At 27.2% G+C, this 9,831-nt stretch overlaps 1 long non-coding RNA gene across 2 annotated transcripts in view; it reads left to right on the forward strand.

The window, feature by feature from the left end:
• Positions 1 to 9,137, forward strand: part of LOC147812543 (uncharacterized) — a 35,703-nt gene extending 26,566 nt beyond the window's left edge. The window contains exon 10 of one of the 2 annotated variants that reach the window (XR_015433284.1): positions 8,213 to 9,137. This is a non-coding gene — a long non-coding RNA (uncharacterized LOC147812543). The remainder of the gene's footprint in view (positions 1 to 8,212) is intronic. The other variant, XR_015433283.1, reaches the window with a different exon arrangement.
• The last annotated feature ends 694 nt before the right edge of the window (positions 9,138 to 9,831 follow it).

Genomic DNA, 9,831 nt, shown 5'->3' on the forward strand with positions numbered 1-9,831 from the left:
TTTTAGCAGCAATCATTGGTCGATTTTCTAACGTTGCCATTCGGGAAGTTGTAATGAGGCTTTTTTTTGGTGCCGTGTAAGAGAAATATATATATAGATTAAAATCATTTTTTTCAATTCATTCGTCAAAGAACCAAAAGATGCTATAGAGTTAGTACCACTAATGTTTTAAAGAGAATTTTAATTTTAGGCTCATTCAAATTCTTATTAATGTATTTTGAAATTATTTAAAAATGAAAATATTACTTTCACATGTATAGATTTATATAAAAAAGATATTGGATAGGTCATTCTCTAATCTTTAAGGAAACATTTCAATATTAAATATATTGGCGTATGGAAATAATAAATTTGAAGTAAATTAAGAAATGTAAAAATAATGACATGGAAATATTAACAAAAAATATACAGATCTAGATCGATATTCAAACATAATTTATTCATTTACAATCACTTTGATGTTTGTATACATACACAGAATGTAATAATTTTAATGCAAAATCTTGAAATTTAAATATATTATAATTTTTATACAAATCACAGCATTCATCAAAAAAATACATAATATTCACTCAAAAATATGATAGATTGTATGTTTTTGTTACTAAGAAAGTGCATTCAATTCAAACTTATTTTTAATTTACAATAATTTAAACAAAATTTATGTTACCTCAATGTTTACAGTTTTAAAATTTGGGATCATCAAAAAATAGTTTTCAATATTTTAACAAGATATTAAATTTCTTGATATACTCTGCCTCATATGAATTAAAGTTTACAATATAACTAAATCACTTTTTTACAAACATAATTTACTACTTGATAAAAAGATAAAAATTTCACTCAGTTTGGAAAAAAATTACTGTCATTTTTTTACATATTAGTAAGTGATGGTGAGTATTTGATAAAAAGCAATATTTTTATAACATATTCATTATTACAATTTTTCTGGCGCTATTACTTGTACTACATTACATTTTTCAGTCGATTGTAAGAAAAACAACAAGATTTAAAAAGATTACAAACAAATTAAACTTTGGAGCCTTTTCACAAAATAATGTTTTTCCAAACACAGGTTCTTCATTCTCAGAACTTGAAACTATATACATTCCTTGTTTGTAAGTTGTTCTTGAAACTAGTACCTTAGAAGTTTGAAAAAACTGTTTATAACCTTCTATAATTCTGGTATTTCGGAAGAGTAAATAGTTTTATTGTTTAATAGTTTAATAGTTTTATTGGCTTTGTACTGGTTATGATAATATTTTTTCCTAAGCTTCTTTCTTCATTAAAAGCATTCAAGTTGTTGGCGCCTTTGTGCTAATGAAAGAAGATTAAAAATAATGTAATTTATGGCAATAAAATGTATAGGAATTGAAGTAATTTCACAGAAGAAGCAAAATTTTAACCCTTATATTTTTAAAACAGGGAAAGGTCAATCAAATCAAGCCATATTTTAATTACTTTTTTTAAACCACAATATTTAAAAAAAATGAGAAATTGTCGTTCTTATGTAGAAAAGATTTTAAACATTTCACAATCTGAAACGTTTTTTCGAGACCAACTATTTACAACTATTGCATATTTTTTTATCTTAAGGCTCCTTTCACCAACAAAGATCCTGAAAAGGAAAGTTTTGATATTAATGTAATTATTATTATTTTATTATTAATATTATTGAATTTAAATTATTATTATTTTTTTGTTGTTGTTAAAATGAGCCAAGGCATCCAAGCAGAATTTCACCTTAAGGGAAATTTTGAATTGAATTTCATGCAGGGCGACCCCTCAAAAAATTTGCAGAAGGTACTGTCAACTGTTAAAACATTAAATGAACAATATGATCATCACTTCCATAGATCAAAGAGTTCGTGTTGAGTCTAAGATTGCGGGATATGGTTGCTGATAAACACACAAGCAGTATTCATGTGGATGGTATTAAAACTGCACATGTTTCTGAAGATTGTCTTATTAACTAAAGTTCTTTTGTTTCATAGAAGCAAATATAATTCAGAATTTAAAAAAATGCTATTATAATTAAAATAAAACTTTTTTTTAAAAATTTATTTAAAAAAAACAACTTTAAATATTATATAGAATACATTTGACCTTTTTCATGATCAATTGTAACGCTCGATTTTATGTTTATGTTGTCTTTTCCCTCGCTCACAAAACGCAAAGGTAGGCTAAATTAATATACATAAATCTACAAAAATAAGATCGTGTTTCTCAGATACTTATCCCTTTAAAGAAAGCGAGGAAACTTTCTTTTTCGCAGTACCCTATATTAAAGCTTCCCAGTATAGATGCCCTATATATTCGTACATTTAATACCTATTAAAATCGCTTCAATTCCCAAGAGTGTCTATAATTAAATACACAGCATCATTGGTGTCAATAATAATATGGCAGTTTTTTACATTTCTCCTAAACTAATTAGTGGCATTTCTCTATTTTGCTTAATAGTTCTTAAATATATACCTTATTGCTTTAAATTTTTAATTAGTTCTTTTTACCAAAATTAAGTTGCATTGGCTCCAATTATATTTCTTTACGCTTCTCTCAAACGAGTTAGTTCAATTTTTCCATTAATTTTTCATTTTAGTACTACACTTATTTTTTTTTTATTTAAATTTTTACAGATTACCAAAATTAAGCATACTTGGATTCGAAAATAATAATATGACTATTTTTCACCGTTCCCTTAAAAGAACCTCTTCATTTTGTTTCTAAGGGCATAATTTTTGTTTCACTAAAAACCTACTACAAAGTGCATCATTAGTGTCAGTAATACAGTGGCAATTTTTTATGCTTGTCCTATATAAATTAGTACTATATCTCCATTAATTGTTCTTTTCATTACATAACTTAATATTTTTATTTCTATTACTCCTTATTTTAAATTATTTAGTTTCATAGATTCAAGTTTTAAAATCACAGCTTTAAATAAAATAAACATGAATTAAATTTAAAGCTTGTAGTTTTTTATTTAAGGTTTAAGAAAAACTTAATTGGACCATGCCTTTTCTAACACTGTCATTGGAAGTAAAATTTAAACGTTTTTCGAAAAAAGTAAGCCAAAAATTATTTTGACTGTTACTCTTTTTTACAGTTGGTTAACTAACAAAACTTTTTGTTTCGATTCTATATAAACTAATATTATCTATGATTAATAATATTAGATTTCGTATTTTCTGATATTATTTTGCGTCGCATTTCATTTTTGGAGTAAGCAAGGGGAAGATTTAGACGGTAGTAGAATAATTCGGCCATGTAATTTTACTTGATTCCTTGTATTCTTAAGAAAGAGAAAAACATGGAACAATAGTTTTATAATGTCATTCCACGTATTATTTACATAACAGTACAGAAACACTATATAAAATTATTTTACCAAATTCTGCTACCATCAATTTTTCTCCCTCTTATTCCAAAGTATACTTTGTGACCAGTTGGTTTTTAGGAATAAATATTTCAGATTTAATAAAGAAATAATACTTGAGCTGCTAAATTTTTGTTGGTATTTTTTCTATCTTTTATGCAATGTGTTGTTTGATTAATTTTATATCATTAATAATTTTCAAGTGTTTATTTTTAATTTTAAATGAATTCCTAGTTTTTTCAAATGAATTAACTTAATCTATCTTGGCAGTTTTACTAACTCTTGTCACCTCTCATTTTGCTCTAGCCATTTGTAATTTCACAATTATCATGCATTGTTCAAATTTTGAAATTATATGATAAAAACCAAACTATATTATTAAAATTAAATTTACATTTGAATTGAGGGAAAATTTTAACCACCAAAAAAAGTTTTTTTTTCCTAAAATCCTAAGAATCCTAAAACAAAATTTTTTAATTTTTAAATTCCATTTTTTGCAATAATTGACACAAAAAAGAACATACTTCAAAAATATTCAGATTACTCACTTCTACAAATATTTCTTCCACTTCTTTTTTCACTGAAATTAAATGGAGAAATACTTAAGTAACTTTATTCTTTCAATATCTGAAATTTTACTTAACAAAATACCTGAATCCCAAATGAAACGTGAAATTTTTCTAGGGTGGGAAACCAGGAAAGTATCTAATATTATAAAAATAGCAGGGCTCAAAAAAACTCAGAAATTTTACCCGTCCCCGAGGACGGTTTGTCCATTAATGCACCCGTCCTCCGTTGAAACTAACCCGTCGCTTTTAAATAAATAAAAATATAATTTTCTCCTATTTATTACAAACATTTATATAAATTGCACAATGAATTAGTCGTTACTAGGATTACATTATACAGTAATAAAAGAAATACTAGGTTACTAATAGTAACCTAGTATTTCTTTTATAAAATAATTTAAATGACAAGGGTCAAGTTATCCGAGGGTACTGCGTTTTTTAAATGAATCAAATATGACGTTTGCCAGTTCCACAATCAAGCCTATGATTTACAGAGGCTTCTGAACAGAAATCTGAAAGGGGTTTTCCATTTATAGATGTTCATAATTGCTTTTAAAGCTTCTTGTTTAAGACCAGTACGTATTGTGTTTTTTTTTTTGTAAGTTTATTGCTGCAAAGCCCCTTTCAACCACTGCAGTACTCCCAGACAGAGAAAACATCAATATATGTGCAGTATGTTGCTGTATTGTGGGTCATTTTGCTGCCTTGTAACTTACAAGACTCTTGTAAGATAATAAAAATTGAAAATGTATCACGAACATTAACGGGAAAATGGCCGTCTGCGCGGACGTCGGATACGAGAAATTCGTTGTCCGCGGAGAATTTTTGACCGTCGAGGACGGGCGGACGGGCTGTTTTTCGAGTCCTGAAAAATAGCCAGTAATTTAAATGCAAAAATAACTTTACATGGGCACATCAGACATTTTCTACAATTCCATAATTATTTAGAGGTGCTACATACTGAACCAACAATCTTAGCCAAATAAATTACATAACGTTTTAATTTTAAAACCGAAAAATAGGAGTAGTTATTATGTTTTATCAAATGTAAATTTGCACAAACATATAATTGCATAGGAGAATAGACGGAAAAATATTTAATTTCTTACATCATCTTTTAAAAGCTACCATTAGTATGAATTATCAAAATTTATCTACAGTCAATTAATCTTTTGAGAACATTTCTATAATAAAATAGATTTTTGCTTAAAACAATTCCATTTCCCGTGTTTCGCTATTTATAGATAATACATTAAGAACATAAATAGATTTAAGAAAAAGTTGGTGTAACGTGTAAGCAGTTTAAAACAGAGCTTTTTATAAAAATAAAGTTAAAAAAAGTAATAATCAGAGGCTGGATTCAAGTCTCTGATATTGATGAATTAGCCATAGAAAAAATTAGCCACATAAAAACTTTGTTTTCGCAAAGAATATTAAGGACCTTACAGATTAAAATTTAAACAAGCTTCTTTTCTACATTCGTTTAAATGTTTTGTATTTACACATTAATGCTCTTCAGTTAAATTTTAAATATTAAGCCAAAGAAATTTTTACTATTATCATTATTTTACTATCACTTTTGATAAAAAAAAATATGTATGGGTGATTCTTTTTGAACATGACAATTAGGACCAAAAAATCTTCAAAATAATCTAAAAATTTTTGTATATTTCTTTAGTTACACTTATTAATATCTTACAGACAGCAGTGTAGTTCATTGACATTTGCTCGAGAAAAAAAATAAAATCGGAAATTCACCAAATCTTGTATGACAGGAAAATGACATATTAGCTTAGAAGTTTAAAAAACTGTCATTTTAACTTAATAGTAAGTAACTCAACTTAAGCCTTTATGTTAGATGAACCATAAATTGCTTAAATTAGTTATTTTTATCCATTGTAGAAAGAATCAAAAAAAATTTTGTTGCTGATATGTACAGAATAAAATTGTGTATAATAATCAATCATTAAATAAATAAATAACTTTGATTACATCCAAGCATTTTACAATCATACATAAACATGGTATTAGGTTTATATTTGCTTTCCCTCCTTACAATATTAGCAGTTAAAGAAAATTTATGGTAACACTTCAATGTCCTGGCATTCATAAGCCAGGATAATGACAAATTCACCATTTTATAGCATATAACTTTACTTTAATTTAATATTTTGGCCTAAGACATTTATATTCTGTAGAAAACAACAGGATTTTTTAAAATAACTCAGATAAATCTATGTAGTTTGTTATTTATGATTTCAAGAAAACAGGAAAATAACACAAAAACCTACTCACCTCGAAAAATCTTTTGAAATATATTTTAAACCAGAAAATTGGTTCTTTATTCATGCAACAAGACATGTTTGTATAGGAAGGTATCTAATCAATCTATTAACATAAGATATTGATTGCTGGCTCTATCTATTTTGGTTATAAACCACTAAATAAAAGTAGCCAGAAAAATGACAGATTTTCTTGGGACAAACAAATTATTGACAGAAAAAATTATTTTAAACGAAGTTTTTGTAAATAGTACCCTCTGAGTATATTCTAGAAATGCTTACATCGGTTGAGATAAAAAAAATTATATATTGAAAAATGTATGGGAAGTTTTGAAGCTAGCTATTATTGAAAACATTGTTTGAGACATGCCAGAAAAATGATATTTTGAAGTTCAATTAAATTTTTTAATTATACAAAACAGTCATTGCTAGCGCAGAGTAATTTTAAAATGCTAACAGCGATGCTATTTATTAATTTTTTTTAAAAAAAGTTCTTTTAGTATAATAGTATTAGATCTTGGAGCAAGGGACAGTGAATTGTCATATTTCGTGAGAATCACCCTTATATACATAAATGCTAGTACAATGCTAGTAGTATAAATATACTCCTTAGCTAGAGTTAATGTTTAATGACAATGTTAAAATAAAAATGAGTTTGACATGTTGAAAATTTAAAAGTAACCAAATTTTAAATATATCTGTTTTCATAATACCTCAGCAGCACTAAAACAAATTCCAAGCATTGTATTTTATTAAGTTTTATTAACGAACATATCTTATCTGTCAACTACCATTATATAAAATTCTGAAGATTTATGACGAAGTTCCAGAATAAATTACACACTACAGTAGTTAAGAATTGAAAAAAAGATTACGACAAACATTATTTCACAACATAATTTTTTTAATGAAAATAAACTTTAATATAAAAATAAACATCACTCAATTATTAAAGCAATACGTTCTGACCGTCATTGTTTATTATGACATAGATAAGCTATATTTAAAATACAAGTCAAAAACACATACTTGTTATTAAAAGAAATAATTTTTATTCTTTAATATAAAAAGTAACAATTGGACTATGTGCTTTTATTTTACTAAAGTGATACATTTTTATTTTCCTATTTTCCGAGAAAATTTTCCGAGAAAAAATTTTCCCTGTTGAATATTTGTACAGTTTTATTCAATCAATGCAAGTTATTGTTTACTTGCAACTATATTTCCAAGCAATAAACCAAGGAATCTTGAAATGCTTTTTTGAAGGATTTTATAAAATGATCAACAACAGTGAATATTGTGTATATTCACTGTTGTTTTACAAAGTATAGGGATGAATCACACAGGCATGCGCCTTTCTTCAAACTTCTACACAACAACCAATAAGACTACTTTAATCTACGAGAGACTTAAAGTGCACCTTGTTGCAAATGCACACCAGTTGTTTTGTTTTTTGTCAGGATCATACTTACGGCCCCCAGTCTTCTACCAAAGTGTGTTATTTTCGACTTGCAGTGTCCGGCAATGCATCTCAAAATTGAATTATTCTTTTCTGGTAGATTAGCTTGTAAATCCAGCAGACGAAGCTAAAATTATACGAGAAAAAAAGTATAACTTTTCATAGAAAACACCTAATTTAAGACTATTAAGAATTTAAAATTTATTTGAAACTTTGATTATTTAATTTGAAAGTGTTTTTTAAGACATTGTGATATCTTTTATAATATAATTCAATGGGTAGAACTCAGAATTACTAAGCATGCAATTTGTCTCACGTATTGTCCTGCATCCTCCCTGCATTAACCCATCAAATTATTTCGGTTTTCATTCCCGACCGCTAAAGTATTTAATAAATTTTTCAGGTAATTTTTGAACTGGAAACAGAGATAAATAAAAAAAAAATAGTTATATTTATTATAGTAGTTTTTATAGCTGTAAAAACATGTTATGAAAAGATATTAAATATATACTTTTTCTCACAGGGTCTGTAACAAGAGTCAAATCTGTGGAAAAATTTGAATTCAATAAGAAGTGATGAGAAATTAAAGATTTACTTATGTAATCAGGAAATGACATAACCTCTGATTCCTGTCCAACCCTGGTCCAGAAATATATAGATCAAGTCCATCGCCCTAAGAGCACCACTAGTCCACAATCCTTCACAACAATTAATAGCATAAGCAGAAGGACAGGTCTTTTCCCTGTCGACAAATTTCAAACGTTTAATGTAGTCGCTTTGTAACCTAGCTAATGCAGTATGTTCTGCAGATCATCAAATGGCAGAAACAATTTCCATCGTACCTATTGTTACTAAAATTGTTATAAAGTATATTTGATATAACTAATATTTATATAATATTTAATGCTAATAGGGCTAAGCCAGTCATGTAATTAAAAGATTATTTTGTGTGTGTCATTTTTACAACCGAAGAAAAAAATTTTTTAGCTGAAGGAAGAAATAATTGGTGGAGACACTCGCTGACTGAATATTCTTTTAGCAAAAGAATTTAATATTTGCCATCACGAATGGACTAAGAGACAGGGGCTCCTGCATTATGGAGCCTATTCAGTCAGATTACTTTGTGCAAAACAATTTTAAATCTACTTTTTATTACAAATTTATTTCCAATTTATATTGAATTCATTAAAAACTTAGTCAATTTAATTACAACAAAATCTTTTCACCACCATCTCATTTAAATATGCTCATCTCATAGCGCACGTCACGCTACCGATGTTAAACTCACGGACGGCCAAAGACATGAAGAGCAATTATCATATTATAGAAGCATCTAACACTAAGTAACCCTCATTCGTAAATTTAAAACCAATAGGCTGCTAGATTATTGATCTAATATAATAAAATTCAGTACCATTCAGTAAGTTAATATGTCGACAGGGTCATTTCTTAGACATAGCCATTTCATCGACAAAGTCAGATAAAAAGGTTATGTAAAAAATTTTACAGCAATAAATTTAGCTTCCTCCCCCCCCCCTAAAATAGTGTCTAAATATTCATCGTTATATTTTTGTTTTACTTTTATTTCTAAAAATTTCTTATTTTATTAATTTGATATTAAATAATTTGATTACTAACGTCATACTATATCAAATACAGAGCGTCTCCATTATAACTAATTTTGAAGAGCATCGAACTCTAATTCTTTTAATTAGTTTTTTTATACTTCTGATACAGATTTTCTCCATTATAACTACTTTGCAAGTGCATCGAACGCAAATTTTTTAAATTAGTTTTTTCATTCTTTGTATCAAAAGTAAACTTTGATACATCAAACGTTAACGATTAAACGCTTCTCAACTACCTATCAATTAATTTAAAAAACGAACTTCTTTTAGTGCAATTGCAGCAATACACAGCAATAAAGAATTTTACTTTAATATAAAAATTAAATAGCATTTTTTTAATGAATAATAAAAATATCTATATATATATATATATTTCTCTTACACGGAAACAAAAAAAGCCTCATTACAACTCCCCGAATGGCAACGCTAGAAAATCGACCAATGATTGCCGCATGCCAAATCTAACTGAGATGGCTCAACATATAGCGCTTTTAAAAACGGAAACTGAAATAAC

The sequence above is a fragment of the Parasteatoda tepidariorum genome, chromosome 4 (assembly GCF_982258835.1).
Source record: "Parasteatoda tepidariorum strain Cologne lab strain chromosome 4, Ptep-v5.0, whole genome shotgun sequence".
In the NCBI taxonomy this organism is placed as follows: domain Eukaryota; kingdom Metazoa; phylum Arthropoda; class Arachnida; order Araneae; family Theridiidae; genus Parasteatoda; species Parasteatoda tepidariorum.